At 36.4% G+C, this 22,891-nt stretch overlaps 1 long non-coding RNA gene across 1 annotated transcript; it reads left to right on the top strand.

Annotated features, from left to right (window-relative positions):
• The first annotated feature begins 6,503 nt into the window (after positions 1-6,503).
• On the top strand, positions 6,504-18,300 carry LOC125962807 (uncharacterized). Its single transcript, XR_007474549.1, has 3 exons — positions 6,504-10,067; positions 10,405-10,564; positions 12,298-18,300. It is a non-coding gene; the product is annotated as an uncharacterized LOC125962807 (long non-coding RNA).
• The last annotated feature ends 4,591 nt before the right edge of the window (positions 18,301-22,891 follow it).

The following is a 22,891-nucleotide window of genomic DNA, read 5'->3' as shown; positions in this document are numbered from 1 at the left end:
ATTTGTTGTTTTAGAAGTCCTGCTCCCAGCAGGCCTCTACAGGGTCCAAGATGGTTGAAAAATGAAAGTATTTTTTTAATTTAAATTTAAATTTTTATTACGGAAATAACATTTAACATGAGACCTACCTCTTAAAATTTTTTAAATGTACAATATGTTATTGTTGACTATAGGTACAGTATTGTACAGCACCTATTTAGAGATTATTCACAGATACCTCATACAAATGGAATCAAGCCACACCTGTCTTCTGTAACTGGCTTATTTCACTTAGTTTGTCCTTAAGCTTCATTCATATGGTCATGCATTGCAGAATTCCTGTCTTTTTTAAGGCTAAATAATATTCCATTAGATGTATATTCCATAGTTTCTTTACACAGTCATCTGTTAATGGACTTTTGATTGTTTCCACCACTTGGAAATATTGTGAATAGTGCTGCAATGAACATAGGGGTACTAAAACTTTTTGGATCCTGATTTCAATTCTTTTGGATAAATTCTAGAAGTGGAATTGCTGGATCTCAAGGTAATTCTACTTTTATTTTTATTTGTTTCTTTTTAAATAAAAATTGTATATATTTAAGGTGCACAGCATGGTGTTTTGAGATATATGCATATATATAGTGAAATGATTACTACATTCAAGTTAATTAACATATCCACCTCCTCACACAGTTAACATGTTGTTGTTGTAAGAGCACCTGAAATCCACTCTCTGAGAAAATTTCCAGTACACAATCCAGTACCATTCACTATAGTTACAATGCTGTAATTAGATCTCCAGATCTTATCCATTCTACATAACGGAAACATCATACCGTTTGACCAACATCTCCCCATTTCCTCCACTTCCCAGCCCCTGGTGAACACTGTTCTACTCTGTTTCTATGTATTCAACTTTTTTAAGATTCACATATAAATGAGATCAGGCAGTATTTTTCTTTCTGATTCTGGCTTATTTCACTTAGCATAATGTCTTCCATTTTCATGCATGTTGTCGCAAATGGCAGAATCTCCTTTTTTTTAAGCTGAGTATTTCATTGTATGTACATACAAACATTTCTTTACTCAATCATTCATCAGTGGACACTTAGGTTGTTTTTGTATTTCAGCTATTGTGAATAATGCTGCAATGGATATGGGAGCATAAAATTAAGGTACTGCTTTAATTTTCATTGGGTATATACCCAGAACAGGGATTTCTGGATCATAAGGTAGTTCTATTTTTAATTTTTTGAGGAACCTCCATACTGTTTTCCATAATTGGTATACCAGTTTACAATCCCATCAAAAGTATATAAGGGTCCCCCTTTCTCCACATCCTCCATAACACTTGTTACCTTTTTTGTCTTTTTTTTTTTTTTTTTTTTTGCCATACGCGGGTCTCTCACCGTTGTGGCCTCTCCCGTTGCAGAGCACAGGCTCTGGACGCGCAGGCTCAGCGGCCATGGCTCACGGGCCCAGCCGCTCCATGGCATGTGGGATCTTCCCAGACCAGGGCACGAACCCGTGTCCCCTGCATCGGCAGGCGGACTCTCAACCACTGCGCCACCAGGGAAGCCCCTTTTCTGTCTTTTTGATAATGGTTATTTAACTGATGTGAGGTGAGATCTCATTATGATCTTGATTTCCATTTCTCTGATGATTAGTGATGTTGAGCACCTTTTCATATATCTAATGGTAATTTGTATATCTTCTCTGGAAAAATGTCTATTCAGCTCTTTTGCCCATTTTTTATTTGAGTTTGTTTTGCTACTGAGTTGTATGAGTTTCTTACATATTTTGGATATCAGATATATGGTTTTCAGTTATATGGTTTATCATATTTATGGTTTTCAAATATTTTCTCCCATTCCATGGGTTGCCTTTTCATTTTGTTGATGGTTTCCTTTCCTATGTAGAAATTTTTAGTTTGTTTATTTATGCTTTCGTTGCCTAAGCTTGTGGTGTCGTATTCAAAAAATCATTGCCAAGGTCAATGTCAGGGAGGTTTTTCCCCTGTGTTTTCTCTTAGGAGTTTTATGGTTTCAGGTCTTATGTTTAAGTTTTTAATCCATTTTAGTTGATTTTTATGTATAGTGTAAGATAGGGGTCTATAGATCCCTGACTTAAAACAAAATCCTTCCTTTCCTTCTTTCTGTGCACCTTTTTTCCTTTACTTCCTCATTTCCTCCATTCCTTTCTTCCTAATTTGGTCAACAAACTACTAGGTGAAGATGTGAAAAAACTGTTATCCATACAGTGTTATGGGCAGTGCCTAAGGGAGGCTTTGAGAATCTGAGTGAGGTACCAGAGTGTCTGGAGGCTTGGGTGCACTGGTGGCAGCCTGGCCTGGTTATTCGAGGATGAGAGAGTTGAGGAAGATGTCTGAAGGCGGAGGTGAGTAGTGGCATCTTATGTGAAAGACTGAAGATTGAGTGGGGTGAGAATGGCATGCATGAGGAGGAGTGAAGTGGTAGTTGCTAGTGTAGGGTATTCAGAAAGCAAGCAGCTTGAGAAGTTTGTCACACCGGTGGCGGAGAGATGGGGAAGGTGGAGAGGAGGGTGATGGTGGCTTTGATATGAGTTGAGTACCTATGAAGGTAAATAATCAAATAGTTATTTATGTTGAGAAAAATTGAGTCTGATTTATTGCTGATAGAAAAGGGAGTCACAAATATGGAAAAAAAGAAAACTAGAATGAACCCTGTAATGTTAGATTAGATATGGAAATATTAATGTGAATTTATAGTTTTCAATAGATGACAAATAGAAAGAAAAAAAGCAAGGAAGATAGGAAGGAAGGGAGGGAAGGAGGAAGGAAGGGAGGGAAGGAGGGAGGAAGGAAGGAAGATCTGGGGATAGATAATATAATTGTATATAACATAGTACATATATATCCTAGCTCTGTCCTGAGAGAGCCTGGGAGCAGAGATACTCAAGTAGCAATGAGCATATCTTTCACTCAGATCTTGCTTTATAAGTGCCATTCTCCACTAAAAGGAACCAGAGCTCCTTGGAGAAATTTCCGATTCCTGGACTGGGGAAGGGAAGAAACAGATGAGCCAAGAACATTTTGATGTACCAGAAAATAAAGAAATGTTCCCCATATGATAGAACCATGTCGAAAGATACACAAACCAGCCTGATATCCGCACTGGTCAAATCTGGGACAATTTGAGCATTAAAATAAGTAGTAATAGCAACATATTATAATCAATTGAATAAAACAGAAATTCACCAGTACATACAGATATGAATGCATGAATAAGTGAATGAATGACTAAATGAGCAGAGGTGAAAGATTTTCGTAACAGTGGAATGCCAACTAATAAATAGAGGAGAAAACTACAGAATAAGAAAATCATCTGGCATTTATCACAGTAATAAGTAACTCAGCCAAAAACATCAATGCATGTAAAACATTTTGGTGAGAGTTAAATGATGCACAAGATATTTCTATAAATTCAAAGAACGTCTGTGCAAAATGCTTATCAATTATAAAGGTAAAAGAGAGGATCTTTACAACTGGGGAAACCTGGAAGAAACTATTTAATCACGTGCTAATGTTTAATATCCCCAGCAATGGCACACAGTGAATTTGCTTATCAGTTGATAGAATGCAGTGAGAATAATTTGGTATTACTTTTTTGATACTCCTGCCAAAAATATTTAACTTGAATCTAGTCATGAAGAAAAATCAGACAAACCCAAGTTGAGGGACATACTATAAAATAACTGACCTACAGTTTTTAAAAGTGTCAAATCATGTAAGTCAAGTAAAGATGGAAGAATAGATCCAATGTTAACAGGACTTAACAGATGTGCCAACTGAATAGAATTGGATTCTTTTCTAGAAAGGATATTATTGGAAAATGGTGAAACTTGAATAAACTTTGTAGATTAGATGGTAATAATGTACCCATGTTAAATTCCTGATTTTGATGGTAATAGCGCAGTTATGTGGAACAATGGCCTTGTTTGTTGGATATTCATACTTATATATTTGGTAGGCGATGGGGCATCAGGTTGGCAACTTAAAATGATTTAGGAAAAATAAAAAATCCTCCTAGTATTATTCTTTTAGCTTTTCATAAGTTTAAAATTACTTTAAAATAAAATTTTAAACACACACACGCTACCCACACACAGTAGCACAGATAAAACTGGGGAAATCTGCACAAGATCTGTGGCTTCTATCAATGTTATATCCTGGCTGTGATATTGTACTACAATTTTGAAAAATGTTTCCATTGAGGAAAATTGGTTAAAAGGTAAGAAGAAATTTCTGTATCGTTTTTTACAACTCCATGTGAATCTACTATTACCTCTAAAAAATTTAATTATAAAAAAAGTTTTAAAATGTTAGATTAAGGGAAGTAATGTTTACTGAGCATAACCTCTCACTGAATCTTTTTTTTACATTACTGTATTTTTTACTGAAGTGTAGTTATTTACAATATTATATTAGTTTCAGGTGTACAACATAATGATTCAATATTTTTATAGATTATACTCCATTTAAAGGTATTATAAAATATTGACTATAGTCCCTATGCTATACATTACATCCTTGTATCTTATTTATTTTAAGACTTTTTTAATTATTATTATTTTTTAATTTTTATTGGAGTGTAGTTGATTTACAATGTTGTGTTAGTTTCTTCTGTACAGCAAAGCGAATCAGTTTACATATACATGTATCTACTCTTTTTTAGATTCTTTTCCCATATAGGTCATTACAGAGTATTGAGTAGGTCCTTATTAGTTATCTATTTTATATATAGTCATTGAATCTTTATAATGACCTAAGACAGTGGTATTACGCTTATTACACAGATTAAGGAAACAAAGTGAGAGAGTTTAAGTAATGTTCAAATTTTGACTGTTTGTAAATAAAAGAAATGGGATTGGATTAGAATTTTGTCTGGTTTTACAGCTAGAAGAAAATATGACTAGAAAAAAATCCAGAAGAAAGATTCTAAATATACCATATCACTGTTACCGATGGAAACTTATTAATAAATGCATGCTTTTGTCAAATATAGGGCTAAAATTGAAAAATTAAATGATACCCACTAAATTCTATGGTCAGGCCATGGGGTAAATAATTTTGATTTATATGATTCCACAAAACTCAAAGTTCAATATAAATCTACAGATAATATTTTCACAATTCAACTATAAAGAGAATCCTAACATCCTAAATGGAACCCAAAGTGCATGAGAAATGTCTGGTATTTTCGTGGCAGACGTTACAATTTATAAACCAAATAGGTAACAGTTAGTATGAAAGCACTTAAGAGGAGTATCTGAGTATAGGAATTAAAATGAGAAACAGGAGTAAAAGTACTGATTATCTAAGTAGGAGATTCTATTCTTTAATATTAGCACGTGTTTAGTGCTGGATCTTATAGAATATGCTTTGTGAGGGAAGATAGATTCTTCTGTAGAAGATGGAGCATCACAAGGCAAGTGAAGTTATTGCTGGTTATCTGTTCTCTGATGAAAACACTTTCAACACTGGAACTCCAGATGCAGCCCTTAGAAACATGACTTTTTGATAGAAACATTGTAGAAGAGGAATGGCTGTAAAATGGGGAAATACTCCATGTCCATATGTGGAAGCAAATTGGGAGAAGAATTACTGCTTAGCAGTAATAAATACTATTAAAAATATTAATTTGAGAGATTAGATCTTTTTCCTGGTCACAGTGAACATATTTCTGACTCTATCTCTGGCCCAAACAATGAAAAAAAATAGATTGTGACATCTGAATCCATCCAGGAAAGTTCAAGAATGTAATTAACTTCCTCATCAAACCTAACATAGAGCTTAGAATATTATTCACTGAAAGTATGCCTCAAAGATGAGGAATCATAATCATAACAGCAGCTGTTAGGTGGGCTTTCCTACATTTTCTAAAGTTACCAGCTAGCAAAACTGATCTAGCTGAAAACCTAAAGACAGTTTGGATATATATATATACTAATATTTTTTAAAGTTTTTATGTATTTTGTAGGCTACAACTGAAGGATTTTTAAAAATTTTATCTTCTGGGCATTATATTTCAAATGTCCATATTTATCCACCTGGTGTGTGGAGATAGCCGAGCTAACCTCTTACTTCCTATGAGCATGATTAACTGGGAGATTTAAACCAAAGCCCCTTTCCTACTCTTTTAAAACACAAAGAGTGCTTAACAAAGCTATACTGAGTGTCTATGAGAATTACTATCTAGTGCATTTAAATACTGTGCATTTAAATGAATAATATATAATTTAGGTCAGAATTTTTTTTTTACAAAGTTAAGTGTATTAAATACATTTTCCTCTAATCTTCAGTTATTATTCATGCTGATTTTTTCCTCATTCTTGAGTAAAATTAGCTCATCACAAGTCTTTATTGGGTCATCCTGATTTTATGGTACTTGTCACTGGATCCTCATCTGGGAATTAAAATACCTTATTCAAGTATCAAAAATTTTATAGCCTTTTCCTCTATCTTCTGTAGACTTCCACTTCCCCTTATTATCCCTGTATTAAGAGAGACATAAATAATTTCCTCTTAGAAACTATCAGGCAAAGTCGTAACTTACTTTTTAAGTTCCAAGCTTCCCTCTGCTTGTCCACTTCCTTATGTTCCAGCAAAAATCATGTAGCTGAGCAATATAATGGTCTGGGAAAAATGATGATAGTCTTTAAAATTTTTCATATAAATGTTATTTACATGCGTACTTTAAATTTTTTCTCTAGGTGCCCTTCCCAATCAGATACTTCACAAATTGTTTTCACCTCCTCCCACTACTCAAGTCTAAAAAGTTTCTCAGATAACTTGGAGTGTGTTAAGCAACTATATAAATCTTTTTAAACGTTTTTTTGAAACAAAGAGGGAAAGTAAGATATTTAAAAGAAAAAAATCTTAGAGATGCTCCGAGACCAGTATAGGCATTATTATGCAAATATTTGGAAAACAATTTTCAGACTGGCAAACACTGATGAGCTTTTTCTCCCCTCACATCTATATTCAGGGAGAATTCTGAAATGCTAAGATTACATAGTCTGGTCACCGGCCAATGCCTTCTTTCAGCCCTGCTCTCACAGAGTACCAGATCTTTAGTCAACAATGAAAAATGTCTAAGGTTATACATTTTATCTTCCCCTTTGCTTTTGAAGCCCCTTTCCTTACGGAGAACTTAGAAAAGTCAGGTTAGGTTTCAAGTACTGTGAAGCTAGGATCTAGATTCTTCCATTCTTTTTAGGCCTTGAGGAAAAGGACAAGTATAATTCTTTTTTTTTTTTTTTCATATATCCACTCTTACTGTAGATTCTTTTCCCATATAAACAATTGCAGAGTATTGAGTAGAATTCTCTGTGCTGTACACTAGGTCCTTATTAGTTATCTATTTTATTTATAGTAATGTGTATATGACGATCCCAATCTCCCAATTTATCCCTCCCCCCCATCATACCCTGGTAACCATAAGTTTATTTTCTGCATCTGTGACTCTAGTTCTGTTTTGTAAATAAGTTCATTTGTACGCTTCTTTCAGATTCCACATATAAGCGATATCATATGATATTTCTCTTTCTGTGTCTGACTTACTTCACTCAGTATGACGATCTCTAGGTCCATCCATGTTGCAAATAATATTAATTTGTTCTTTTTTATGGCTGAGTAGTATTCCATTGTATATATGTACCACATCCTCTTTATCCATTCCTCTATTGATGGACATCTAGGTTGCTTCCATAACCTGGCTGTTGTAAATAGTGCTACAGTGAACATAGGGGTGCATGTATCTTTTCGAATTATGGTTTTCTCTAGGTATATGCCTAGGAGTGGGATTGCCGGGTCATATGGTAGTTCTATTTTTAGTTTTTTAAGGAATCTCCATACTGTTCTCCATAGTGGCTGTACCAATTTACATTCCCACCAACAGTGCAGAAGGGTTCCCTTTTCTCCACACCCTCTCCAGCATTTATTGTTTGTAGATTTTTTGATGATGGCCATTCTGACTGGTGTGACTTGATACCTCACTGCAGTTTTGATTTGCATTTCTCTAAGAATTAGCAATGTTGAGCATCTTTTCATGTGCTTTTTGGCCATCTGTACGTCTTCTTTGGAGAAATGCCTATTTCGATCTTCCACCCATTTTTTTGATTGGGTTGTGGGTTGTTTTTTTTTTGATATTGAGCTACATGAGATATTTGTGTATTTTAGAGATTAATCCCTTGTCAGTTACTTCATTTGCAAATATTTTCTCCCATCTTAAGGTTTCCACAGCTGGCAGGTTGAACTAACAATTGGTGAAGAGATAGGATTTGGGTCAGATGCCCAGCCAGGGACAAATAGTTGTATTTGTTGAGGGCATACCCTTTATCCTATCCTTTGGAAACATAAGAGTCATCACAGGTAAGTGGATGCGAATCTAAGTCCAGTAGAGGCAAGGGCACAGCATCTGGTGAAGCTAGCAAGATGGGACTCCCAAATCTGGAAAATGATGGACGATTTTCCATATTGAGTGTCATTTGTTGTTTTGAGAACAGCAATTCTCTTGACCAATAAAAATCTTTAGTGAGGGAAATGCTGAAATGTGATCTTATTTCCTTAGGTTTTTAGATTGAGATGCCAGGAAGACAAGAAGTAAATGTTATTCTGAAGGTTGTGTCACCCAGAGAGAAATGAATAAATAACTGTCACAGGACACTGATTCTGGGCTCATTGACAGAAAGAAACAAATTAACATTTCCTCACATGAGATAAGGCTTCTTTTCTATTGATAAGAAGAATTTTAATTATCTATTGCCTAAGATAATTCAGAAACTTTTAGAAAAACAAAACACCGGTGAACATGAAAAGCAAAAATACTTTGCATCCTATAAATTTCTATTTCAGTTCTTGTTAATATTTATGCATATATTTTTACACACATAATTTGTTGAAACATATACTCATTTTGACTCCTGAAATTTATAGAATATTTATATTTCCATGTAACAATATAATTCTAGAGCCTTTTAATATATTATTTATTATAATATTATTCATGTAGTCTGATTCTCAGAAGTATTTTTGCACCTAACCAGATTGCACTGAAGTAGGAATGAGCCAGTACACACTGCCATAAGTTGAGATAGCATTGTGTATTACTGAAATTTATTTTTGAAGTCTTAACTGCAATATGCAGTGGTAACAAAATTGCTTTTATTTGTGTTTCTATGTATTTTTTTAATATGGTTGGTGATTTCTATTATTATGGGTAAGCTTTTTTTAAATTATAATAAGCACTTATTTAGCAGACTGTGGCTGGTAACTTTATATATTTGTGTGTGTGAGTATTTGAGATCAAAATTTTATCAGTTATAGTGTCATATATTTTGTCATTTAGACGTGTCATTACTCTAATTTACAACAATTATTTCCATTTTTATATCCTTAAACATTCATTGGCTGTGTTTCTTTTTTTTTGCAGTACGCGGGCCTCTCACTGTTGTGGCCTCTCCCGTTGCGGAGCACAGGCTCCGGACGCGCAGGCTCAGCGGCCATGGCTCACGGGCCCAGCCGCTCCGTGGCGTGTGGGATCTTCCCGGACCGGGTCACGAACCTGTGTCGCCTGCATCGGCAGGCAGACTCTCAACCACTGTGCCACCAGGGAAGCCCCTAGATCATTCTTTTAAAATGTTTTTCCCTATGCATTCAGCTGCTTAAGGTTCCATAGATGTTAATTAAGATGCCGATATCCAGGCCCCAACAAACTTATTGAATTAGTTTCTGTGGTGGAGCCTTGGGTAGAATTCCTAACAAGTTCCCCAGGTGATACTTATATATACTAAGAATGAAAACCAAGGTTGTAGAAGTTTTCTTTTTCTATTCTAATATCAGTAAGGCCAAATATAGTGAGTTGTTACTATATAGTTACCCGGCTATGCTCACATCATAGCAGTGACCAACATGAGAAATGATTTTATTTATTTGTTTGTTTATGTATCTATTTTCTATCTCCTGCCTTTCAGATAAGTGCTGCATGAAAGATGTGTGATCTCTTTCATTTCACCCCTGTACCCAGTGCTTAGAACATGGCCAGGTACATAATTACAACTGTTAAATGAATATGTGTACTGATTGCTCTTAGCTTTGGGCACTTCTGTATAAGTATGCTATTCTTCAATAAAATTTATTAAAAATTGTAAATTAAGGAAACTTACATAACATATGCCTAGTAAATGTTTCCTTGTATATTACTGTGGGTGAAGGAACTAATTTCTTTCTTTCAAATCTCTGGACAGCATATCTCACAATTTCCAGGTTATTGATGTGAAAAAATAACATATCTCATCCTTAAATATTAATTGTTTTTTTAATGTTCTTTAATTTGGGTAGTACCTCTTACTATCACTTCATTTGCCGGTCCTTATCACTAGAACATGCTGAGCTCACCCCTGCTTCAGGGCCTTTGAACTTGCTCTTCTTCATGCCTGGAATGATCTTCTCTCAAGTTTGTACATGGTTCTCTGCTTCTCGTTATTTGGTTCTCTTACTAAAATATCCTCACAGGGGCCTTTCCTGAGCCCCCTGACAAAGGTAACCACCTTCTTAGAAACCACTAGTTATGGTTTTTTCACAAACTTCAGCTCCTAGAGAGCATTGTAAACAATTGCAAAACATCATTTGGTCCTTATTTTTCTTCACAGAGGATTTTTCTGCACTTTCTCCTATCTTTAACTTAACTATTATGAACTTTTATGAATAGTTTTCCTTTGATGATTAAAGTTAGTGCAGATCCTTTATGCTACTTTAGGGGGCACTGTTTTAGCTTTTGGAACTGAAACAGGAGTAAGGAACACATAGGATAGAGGCACCATCAAATGAGCACATGTACTATGTACCAACATTGTCCTAGGTGCCAGGAATGTAACAGTAAAGAGTGAATAGGTAGATTTAGGGGAAGCATGAACCTAAGGACCAGGACAACCTTCATAAGACAGGGTATTGCAACTCAAATAAGGGAAAACATAAAGATATGCTTCTGAGGAATAATAACAGACAAAAGTGGCAAGGAAAGTGAGAGACACAGGGAGGTTACAAAGTAGGTCCAGATGAATTCTTGAGGATAGCCTTATATTGTACTATGGTAGGGTTTCTTTCGAAATTATGTGCAAAATCTTGCTGCCATTGTCATAGCACTTGAACCCAACATCCGATATATTTCCAGTGTTATTCCCTTCCTGTTACTGCCAGTGTGAGTTCTGGTCCTCTTGGCATGGTAGTGATAAAAGGATGCCGTAAGGTATAGAGGGATTTCTAGATGGATCATGATTTCTCAGGTTTTCTCTCCAAAACAGTGCAATTTCCTAAACACTGCAGCTAGTTGTGTTACAGCAAGATTCCAGTATTGCTCAGATGACAGATTTGTGTTACATTCTCAGGTGAGATGCTGAGTGTGACGTGGTTAGGCTGAGAGGGATTCATGCAAAATTGGATATGGGTTCATTATAGACTTGAGAGAAATTTGAGATGGAATGTAGTTGGTGATTTTTGTGCAATTTCTGTTAGATGGATGAAGTAAAAATGATGGCAAGGGAGCCAGACTTACCCCTTGGTATTAGAGTGTTCCCTGGGAGCCTGTCATCAAGCGGAGGATGGTTTTTATTCTAATTTTACCTGTGTGAAGTGGTCAGGACAACTTATTCAGTTCTTGACCAGGTGATCATATTTATAAGCTATGTCTCCACATGATTCAGGCTCTGCAAAAATCATGTTAAAAGGAAACACAGGGCTTCCCTGGTGGCGCAGTGGTTGAGAGTCTGCCTGCCGATGCAGGGGGCACGGGTTCGTGCCCTGGTCCAGGAAGATCCCACATGCCACAGAGCGGCTGGGCCCGTGAGCCATGGCCGCTGAGCCTGCGCGTCCGGAGCCTGTGCTCCGCAGCGGGAGGGGCCGCAACAGTGAAAGGCCCGTGTACCGCAAAAAAAAAAAAAAAAAAAAAAAGAAACACAAATCTCAGTCCAGAAACCTTGAGGCATCATTTTTGCTTTTCACCTTCTTAACAAGTCCAGCTAGGCATTTTATTCTACCTGTGACACAGGAAGTTTACCATAAATGCTTTCAAACATAATTTCCTCTTTCAATATTATACATTTATGAAAACCACACACACACAAAGCAAAAGTAAAACTTTCCTGTTCCTTCATACCACTCCGCTCCTCTATTTCACTAGCTCCTCCCTTCCTCTTAACCCTCATTCAACACACTCTCATGCACCTTGTCCACCACATCTCACTCTTACCAAACCCTCTACCCTTCCTTTACTCTAGGTACAGCTACTGGGAAAGCACAGTCTCACAGACAGCTTGCTGTTTGGACTTGGGGCTACAGGGAGGAGGTCAGTAGATTGCCTTTTAAACAAGAATCTTTGGAATTCAGGTGAGAAGGGCTGCAAATACAGGCATATTGATAATTTGGGGTTTTTTTTTCTATTGCATTGCTATTATGGGACTAACATAGATAGCTTTGGGAATTTGAGGATGAAGCCATAAGATGAGGGAAATAGAGTGTTCTCGGTATATGTGGAAAGAGTGTGCTATCATAAATATTTTGCAATGAGCAATAGAGTAGCCTAGTTGATACAGTTGAATTGTTCATTGGGTATATAGCACCAATTCAAGAGTTCACTTAAAATGCTTAGTCTTCATCTTACAAGGAGAGGTAAAAACATGATACATGAAATTTAGTTTGAAAAAGGACTGAAGGGAACATCCTAAAACTAGGAGAGTTAGAGTTAGATATTCTATGGTTAAAAAGCCATAACTCCAGAGTATTTCTGAAGGTATGGTATGAAGAAAGTCATCTTCCAAACAACGTTTACATTCACAGGAAGAATCTCATGGTTCTGGGATGGAAACTGATCCATGATGAAATTTGAGGATAAAGATGATGGGGGGATGGAGGTGCAGAGGTAGAGGAAAGAACTAAGCATGGGTCAAAAATGGCTTCCAGAATCCTAATTCTGTCCTAATAGCAAGATATAATTTGACCATTAAAAAAAAAAACTTATAAAAAGCAATGTGGCCAAATGCAATTTTATAGAACATAATTTCATTGAAAGCAATTTAGTTAAAAGCAAGTTGGTCAGCAGGTCATTTTGGCTGAAATGATGATGGGGTTTAAATGAAAATTCCTGGACACTGCTTTTTTTTAGTCTTAGTTATTTTTGGTACACCATGGGGCACTTTGCAGACCTTCATACATCATTACATATTCTTTTCCAGTTTATAGGCCTTTTTCTGCTTTTTTGCTTTTTAATATTTAACATCATTTCAGTCATGTTTTTTCATGTTTAACCAATTCTCCTTATTCTCTATCTTTTTGCTTTTACATTTCTAATTCATATTAAAATTATTCCTGCACACTCTGTTTAAGATAAGAAGATGTTAGAATAAAATAAATATCTAACATTTGGTAAATTGCCTAAATAACTGTAGGTTACAAAATAATGGTATGATCCCATTTCTACTGAAAAGTAAGACACAAATATTTATATAATATATAATAAACATACTTTGTATTTTAGAAAAGAATCTGTACAGATAATGAAATGTTAATAGATATTTTGGATAGGTAAAATTCTAGGGTTTTTTGTGCTCCTTTTGTATTTTTCTATTTTAAAATATTAAAAAATCGTATTTTCAAAATAAAAAAATTACATTTTTCTATTTCTAAAATAAAGCATACATTTCTGTTAAAATATGGAAAAATAGAATAAAAGCTAATAATGAGTCATTAATTAAAAAATAATTGAAGGGACTTCCCTGGTGGCACAATGGTTAAGAATCTGCCTGCCAATGCAGGGGACACGGGTTCGAGCCCTGGTCCAGGAAGATCCCACATGCCGCAGAGCAACTAACCCCGTGCATCACAACTACTGAAGCCTGCATGCCTAGAACCCGTGCTCCGCAACAAGAGAAGCCAGCGCAATGAGAAGCCCGTGCACTGCAACAAAGAGTAGCCCCTGCTCGCCACAACTAGAGAAAGCCTGTGTGCAGCAACGAAGATCCAACGAAGCCATCAATAAATTAATAAATTAATTAATTTTAAAAAAAAGAAGATGTGGTACATATATATAGTGGAATATTAGTCAGCCATAAAAAGGAACGAAATTGGGTCATTTGTAGAGATGTGGATGGACCTAGAGACTGTCATACAGAGTGAAGTAAGTTAGAAAGAGAAAAACAAATATTGTATATTAATGCATATATGTGGAATCTAGAAAAATGATACAGTTGAACTGGCTTGCAAGGCAGAAATAGAGACATGGATGTTGGGGACAAACGTATGCACACCAAGGGGGGAAAGTGGGGGTGGGTGGTGTGATGAATTGGGAGATTGGGGTTGATATATATACACTAATATGGATTAAATGGATAACTAATAAGAACCTGCTGTATAAAAAAATAAATAAAATTCAAAAAAATAATTAAAAAAAAGAACTGAAACTTGAAGGATGGGATTTTTCTACTTTAAAAATAACAATTTAAAGACAATTATGCCTATTCTGCTTATCTGACTATGTTTCACTTTTTGTGCAAGGGAAAAAATTAAGCAGGTATTTTTTTCAAACTAAGCCACTTTTGTTTGATGTTTCTCTATGAAAACTGAAAGAGTGGACATAGTTATCTAAGACTTGATCAGAAATACAGGTAAAAAATAGGGAAATAAGCAGATAATGCCTGAAAATTGGTATTGCAAAATTAGAGAAAGATTTTACTTAGAAAACTCTAACATATAGCAAAAATTTAAACTTTCCACAACATGAAACAAAATAGCCTAAATAAATTATGGTAAGTTAAAAATTAATGCTATATCATTTCTACTAACAAATAAAATATAAATATTTACATATTATATAATACACACTGCATTTTAGAAAATGGTCTGTACAGATATTTAAAAGGATAATAGGTGGTTGCACGATATTTAATAAAAGAATACTTGAAAAACCAGTTCCTATATATATTCATTTTTAACAGTTCTCATACATATTAATTTTTGAACAAACTGCTGGAGTTGAATAGCTGGGTTTCAGCTAACCTGCATTCAGCCAAATTTAAGCAATTTTTTTCCTGCCAGCTATATCATTGATTGTACGATACATTAGGCAATGCTGGGATACTAGAAATCATAGCTAATCTGGAGAACAAATCTTACAGAATCTGACAGAGGTAATTGATATGGGAAGAGACAGAGTACATGGCCATGAGAATTTACTAGGGGGACATATTGAAAAACACATAACTGAATTTAAAGGAATCTTCTGGATATGTTCTGTATGTTGAGGGAAGAGGTACATAATTTCTAGGCCCCTGAGTCTCTGGTCCTGCTAATGTAAGAATGTGTAGGTGGGGAGGACTTGGTAGGGTTTTTTTTCCCTGCTTTGGGAAAATGTAATGTCCAAGTATCTTTAGTACATACCGTTCACTCCTGTAAAAGGAGGCATGTATAAGGATATTCACACAAGGATGATGTAAAATACATACATACACACTACTATATATAAAATAGATAACTAATAAGGACCTAGTGTATAGCACAGGGAACTCTGCTCAATACTCTGTAAGGGCCTATATGGGAGAAGAATCTAAAAAGAAGTGTGGATATATGTATATGTATAACTGAATCACTTTGCTGTACACCTGAAACTAACACAACATTGTAAATCAGCTATACTCCAATAAAAAAAATTTTAAATATAAAATAAAATATATACACAGATAGATGTAAATATTATAAATTTTCACCAGTAAGTGAATGGCTAGATAATATCCCAAACTATATAAAAAGCTACTGGTGGCAGTTCAATGGTAAAGACCTGAAAATATAAACATGGAAACATCTTTAAGACATGTTATTATGAGAAAATAATTTTGCAGAAATATTTATATGATTCCATTTGTATTAAAACAACAAAACTGTCCTAAATGTCCTAACTTTTTATCCATTTATGAATGTATCTATGTAAATGCATAAAAAACATTCTAAAGTTACAAAGTACACTGTTTTCATTCCTTCTGGAGAGGGAAAAAAGATTGGTGGCAACAGTGGAGGGTTTGCATTTTTACCAAATATATTTCAGTATTGTTTGCATTGATTATAAATAAATATATTTCTGTATTACTAGCAGATGTAACAAGTCTAGAAGACTTGAGTAGCTCAAATAAAGAACTAAGTGGAAGAACATTTAATATTTTAAATCTTTTAAATACCTAAATCTAATTGAGTCTTCAAAGTGTTATCTCCTCTAAAAGATATAACCTCCCCAACCCTCCCAAACCCACCACAGGGAGGAAAGGAGAAGGCAAGGGTAAAGATAACAATTACTGAAAATCTACGACATGTTCAGGAATTTCTTATGCTTACAAGGATTTGCTTCTCATAAGAGGTAGAGCCAGAAATTATATCCCTAGAACTATTTGGGTTGAGGTAGGCTAAATATTACCATAGTATTTCCATGTTTTAGACATGAATTGAAAAATATTAGAATTTTCATTGAGTCGAAAAAGAATTCTCATAAGCATTTCCTTTGTATGACTTTTCCCTAGAAAGTGTTGAGTGATGACCATAGCTAATCAATTAGGACGTAATGGCTAGCTAGTTGAAGTTTTCTTTCAATAATGAATACATTTAAGTACCTCAGGTTGATGAATTCTTGTCTACATATGCAAGAGAGATTAGGCAATTATCCAATAAATCAGGGTGATAAACCTATTACAGAGTAAAGATGGGGGTGAGGGTTATTTCTGTTTCTAAGATTGATGGCTTGTATTAGTTAAATTTACTATCTTCTTAATTTTTCCTAGCACGGGATAACCAAACAAATACTTTTCTTAATGGGTCAAGGTTTTGCCTGTAGAAGGTCCTCAATGAATAATTGTTGCAAGAAATTGAACTTGACATAGGGATGTTTTCAAAACACTTTGTATTCATCTAAAGTGCTATCATTTTGTCTACTTTATAACATTTGTTCCATGTACTACTGCATTTAATATACTCTTTTTTTTTTTTTTTTTTTTTACTGTACACGGGCCTCTCACTGTTGTGGCCTCTCCCGTTGCGGAGTACAGGCTCCGGACGTGCAGACTCAGCGGCCATGGCTCACGGACCCAGCCGCTCCACGGCATATGGGATCTTCCCGGATTGGGGCACGAACCCGTGTCCCCTGCATCGGCAGGCAGACTCTCAACCACTGCGCCACCAGGGAAGTCCTAATATACTCTTTAAAAGGTAAAAAATACATTTTTACTGAATTAGTCAACAATTAATTTTTGGAAAAGAAGATGGCAGAGAGTAACAAACCTATGGAGGAAGCTCTTGAATAGTTTGATTCAAACTTGAACAATGAATAGACAACTCAAAAGAAATTCACCCAGACATCTTCTACACAAGCTCTTCAGAAACTTCCTAGTTTGAGGGTGCCTGGGTGGCTTATGCATTGTTCACATTTTTCTCTATATCAGTATTATACAGCTTATCACATACATCTCAGATCTAAAGTGAATGTTCATTTCTCCCAGCCTTTTCTAGTGTGCACTACTACACCATCCTTATCTTAAAGGAAGGAGAAAACCCAAAGTAATGCGCAAACCACTGAGATTAATAAGGTGATTGAATAGCGTGGCTAAGTAGAAGAGTCAAGGTACCAAAGTCAATTTTATTTTTATATACTAGCAAATAATGTTTAGAATTGCTAAATAAAAGATACTACATACAAGGGCAGGAAAAATGTATCATAGGAATAAAACTAAAAGCAATGTAACAGTCTCTTATAAAGAATAGTATGACATTAGCTAAAAGACATCAAAGAAGACCTAAATAAATGGAGAGTCAGACCATGTACATTGATAGGGAGAGCTCAGTATCATAAATTTGTCAGTTTCCCCCCAAATTGATCGAGAGGTTCTTGGTATTGCCAGTAAAATTTTCAAAACAGTTTTTCATGGAAGCAATATGATTTAACCATATGTATATGTGAGGAGCAAAGGGCCATAATGATCAATCACACCCGCAGCAGAAGACTGGTCAGGAATACCTGCCCTACCAAATATAATTCTTATTAAAAGGCTATTATTATTAATATAGTGGATATTGATGCAGAAAAAGGCAGATAGATGAATGCAATGAACAAAGAATCCAGAAGAAACCATATCTATATATAGAAATATTAAAGTATGACAGAAATGAAATTGTTGATCAGTGGACTGGTTTTGGAAGTTAGCTAAAAATCAGTTCCAGATTGATCAAAAAATTATGTGACAAGACTATAAAACTCTTAGAGGAAAACATAGGCAGAACACTCTATGACATAAATCACAGCAAGATCCTTTTTGACCCACCTCCTAGAGAAATGGAAATAAAAACAAAAATAAACAAATGGGACCTAATGAAACTTCAAAGCTTTTGCACAGCAAAGGAAACCATAAACAAGACGAAAAGACAACCCTCAGAATGGGAGAAAATATTTGCAAATGAATCAATGGACAAAGGATTAATCTGCAAAATATATAAACAGCTCATGCAGCTCAATATTAAAAAAACAAACAACCCAATCCAAAAATGGGCAGAAAACCTAAATAGACATTCCTCCAAAGAAGATATACAGATTGCCAACAAACACATGAAAGGATGCTCAACATCACTAATCATTAGAGAAATGCAAATCAAAACTACAATGAGGTATTACCTCACACCAGTCAGAATGGCCATCATCAAGAAATCTACAAACAATAAATGCTGGAGAGGGTGTGGAGAAAATGGAACCGTCTTGCACTGTTGGTGGGAATGTGAATTGATACAGCCACTATGGAGAACAGTATGGAAGTTCCTTAAAAAACTAAAAATAGAATTACCATACGACCCAGCAATCCCACTACTGGGCATATACCCTGAGAAAACCATCTTTCTAAAAGAGTCACGTACCACAATGTTCACTGAAGCTCTGTTTACAACAGCCAGGACATGGAAGCAAACTAACTGTCCATCGACAGATGAATAAATAAAGAAGATGTGGCACATATATACAATGGAATATTACTCAGCCATAAAAAGAAACGAATTGAGTTATTTGTAGTGAGGTGGATGGACCTAGAGTCTGTCATACAGAGTGAAGTAAGTCAGAAAGAGAAAAACAAATACCATATTCTAACACATATATATGGATTCTACCAAAAAAAAAAATGGTTCTGAAGAACCTAAGGTCAGGACAGGAATAAAGACACAGATGTAGAGAATGGACTTGAGGACACGGGGAGGGGGAAAGGTAAGATGGGACGAAGTGAGAGAGTGGCATGGACATATATACACTACCAAACATAAGGTAGATAGCTAGTGGGAAGCAGCCACACAGCACAGGGAGATCAGCTCCGTGCTTTGTGACCACCTAGAAGGGTGGGATAGGGAGGGTGGGAGGGAGGAGATATAGGGATATATGTATATGTATAGCTGATTCACTTTGTTATACAGCAGGAACTAACAACCCATTGTAAAGCAATTATACTCCAATAAAGATGTTAAAAAAAGAAGAATGGACCACAGAAGGTCACTGGGACATGAACGTCAAGGGCAAAGTTAGGCATGAATTTAATTAAAATGGCAAAAAGTAAAGTTAAAGAGAGACTCTTAAAAGCAGCAAGAGAAAAGCAACTACTTACATACAAGGGAACTCCCATTAGACTGATCTTTCAGGACACGGGGAGGGGGAAGGGTAAGCTGGGACGAAGTGAGAGAGTGGCATGGACATATATACACTACTAAATGTAAAATAGATAGCTAGTGGGAAGCAGCCGCGTAGCACAGGGAGATCAGCTCGGTGCTTCGTGACCACCTAGGGGACTGGGATAGGGAGGGTGGGAGGGAGACGTAAGAGGGAGGGGATATGCGGATATATGTATATGTATAGCTGATTCACTTTGTTATACAGCAGAAACTAACACACCATTGTAAAGCAATTATACTCCAATAAAGATGCTGAAAAATAAAAAGCAAAACCTCACGAATCTCTTTTTTTATGTCATTTCAATGTCTATATACTAGCATATTCCAAATAATGGTGAGTTCCTGTTGGATTTATACTTGGTTTTCCTTTTTTAGAAAAAGTTTTCTTATTAAAGAAAGCATACCGTAGTGCAATATAAAGTCGTTAGTGTCAGGTAAGAGGTGTGTGGTGCATTGGTGGCTGGACTCCCTTGGGTGTGAGCAGGTCTCGTGTATGTTACGTGCAGAGGTCGTTCTTCACAGAGGAAGCTTGTGAGCTGTGCTGCTTCCCCGCTACTCCTTGAAACAGTGAGCAAGACCAGCTGGGGGCCCAGCGTGTTAGGGAGCCGGATGGTGAGCAGAGCATCAGCCAGATGGACACGGTTCAGTACAAACTGAGCCATTGGCTCGGGGCACCAATGGGGATGGGCCATTCCCCTGCCTCACGTTTCAGTGTATCCAGCCCAAGGAGGGATGACACAGCACAATCTAATTGAAAAACAGACAATGTATCCAAACTGAGATCTCCAAGGGTCAGTCCTTCTTCATGTTGAGAATTAGTGGTTGGGTGAAGCCACACTTCAAAGCCTTGGTCACTGAACATCAGTAAGTTTATTTTTAGGGGTTTTTTTTGTTTGTTTGTTTTTGTTTTTGCGGTACGTGGGCCTCTCACCGCCGTGGCCTCTCCCGCTGTGGAGCACAGGCTCTGGACGCGCAGGCTCAGCGGCCATGGCTCACGGGCCCAGCCGCTCCGCGGCATGTGGGATCCTCCCGGACCGGGGCACAAACTCGCGTCTCCTGCATCGGCAGGGGGACTCTCAACCACTGCGCCACCAGGGAAGCCCAGCAAGTTTATTTTTAAATCATTATTTCTTTCACTGTGACACTTCTGACTGGAAATCATTGCTGTGGCAGAATAGCAAGTCACATATTGAGCTACAAATAAAATATGCTAATTTTTTTTTTTTTTACTATTTTGTAAAGAATTTCACAGCAGCAGAAGCTAATATCACTGATTTGGAAGAAGAATGATAGGGAAAACACTTGTGTTGGGGACTTACTAATTTTGACAGCTCTTTTAAAAGCAAGCAGAAGGCATTATTGCTGAGACAGCTTCAAGGAGCTCTTTATCATTTAAAGAAAGCATGCAAGAACTAAAAGTGGTTGGGCTAAGACTTGGGAGAACCAAGGAATTATGAGAATAAAAAAGAAAAAACAGGTAAAAAGTCTCTTCTATTACATCTGAGAAGCTTAGAATGAAATAACTTCTCTTAGATAATGGGAGAGAACAGTTTGATGCAGACAGAAAAGGGTACCAAGTGCTCATTACTTTTAACTGTGCAATTTAAATACTCAAGTGCATCAATGGAAGGAAGATTTAAATAGCAAGCTTCATTGCTATTTGTTTCTAAAAGAAAACGATCCCTACAGATTACCACATTTCATTCAAGTCAACATGGGGATGAACGGCAATTTTGCAGTTTGAGAAGAGGGGCATGTGGGAAAACTGAAATGTGAATAAAACAACAGTGGGGCTTTCTTTTATTGTTTATTGGTGCTTTGGCGATTCCCTGCAGCTTTGTCTTTCATGGTTGCTTAATAAATAGAAATACAGTATGTAGCCTACACGTTTGGGTGGTGATTCACAGAATGGCACTAATTCATCTAAGGGACCCTGCCTGGCTTAGTCCAGGGAGCACAGGTTCCAAGCATCTGAAACCACATTGACAATTTTTCCAAAGGCCAAGGGCTTGAGTTATTTTTACTAATCATTTACATAGACCGGCTTAAATTATGCAGCCATCTGTATTCTTACACACTGAGATTGAATAAAATGAATTTGCAGTCTTGAAAGCGTTCATCTTTGATATCCCCTTCACGCTGATTTTTATTCTTTTCAAACAACTGTAGAGCCTGGGCCATACTTAACACTGTACATCCAGAAACCCATCCATCTTCATTTGCTTTGCTGCCCACCACTATGCCTTCTCGGTACTGTCCACCCAAACTACTATGGGCACTTCATAATATTGCTGGGCAAGCAGGCCCTGGGGTGAGGCTGCCTGGGTTAAAATCTCCACTCTACTGTTTGCTGGTGTGTAATGTTGGGCAAATGACTTCATTACTCTGTGTTTAATTCCTCACTTTGGAAATTTCTAAGGAAAAGAATACATTCTCATAAGATCACTGTGAGGAAGAAATGAACTCAGCATGTCGCTTTGTATGCAGTAAGTACTCAATAAGTGGTAGGTATACTTAGCAACATTGTTATTCTATTCCACCCTAGATGGAATCACTTTCTTCCGGCAGATCTGACTCCCTCGATTGTGATGAGTGTCAGCTGTTAGTGAAGAAAGTAGAAGTAGGAGGCCACAGTGTTTCCCAGCAATGGGAGCTAACCTACAGGGGAGTTGCAAAATATGGAAACTCTTTAGATGGCATCCAAAATATTGCAATCACGGTAATGTCATATGAATGCCAGGTGATATTTAACTGACACTAGAGTGGGAGACAAGCAAAGGAAGGAAAGTAAAGACAGATGACTCAAAAGAGTGCATGACCGCAAAGAGCAGCTTCAGGTAGAAGACCCACTGATGTTTTAGGAACCTGGGAGTTTTGGTAGCAAGGGGTGGAAGCCAGCATATCACAGGGTGAAAGGATTTCTATCTTTGACAGAAGGGAATTCAGTATTATATGAAGAACGATAGTTGAGCCCTTAGGTTATTTTAGGTCATGAGGAAAAATCGCTCAGCTAAAATATATATTGCAAATAAAATTTATAAAAATTCTAAGGGTGTCAGTTCATTTGTGGGCATCAGCTAATGAAATGGCTGAAGCAAGACAACTGGATTTTTTAAATGATGTTTTGAGGAGGATGGCTTATTT

The sequence above is a fragment of the Orcinus orca genome, chromosome 21, assembly GCF_937001465.1.
Source record: "Orcinus orca chromosome 21, mOrcOrc1.1, whole genome shotgun sequence".
In the NCBI taxonomy this organism is placed as follows: Eukaryota; Metazoa; Chordata; class Mammalia; order Artiodactyla; family Delphinidae; genus Orcinus; species Orcinus orca.
This window is presented reverse-complemented; position numbering and strand designations above follow the sequence as displayed.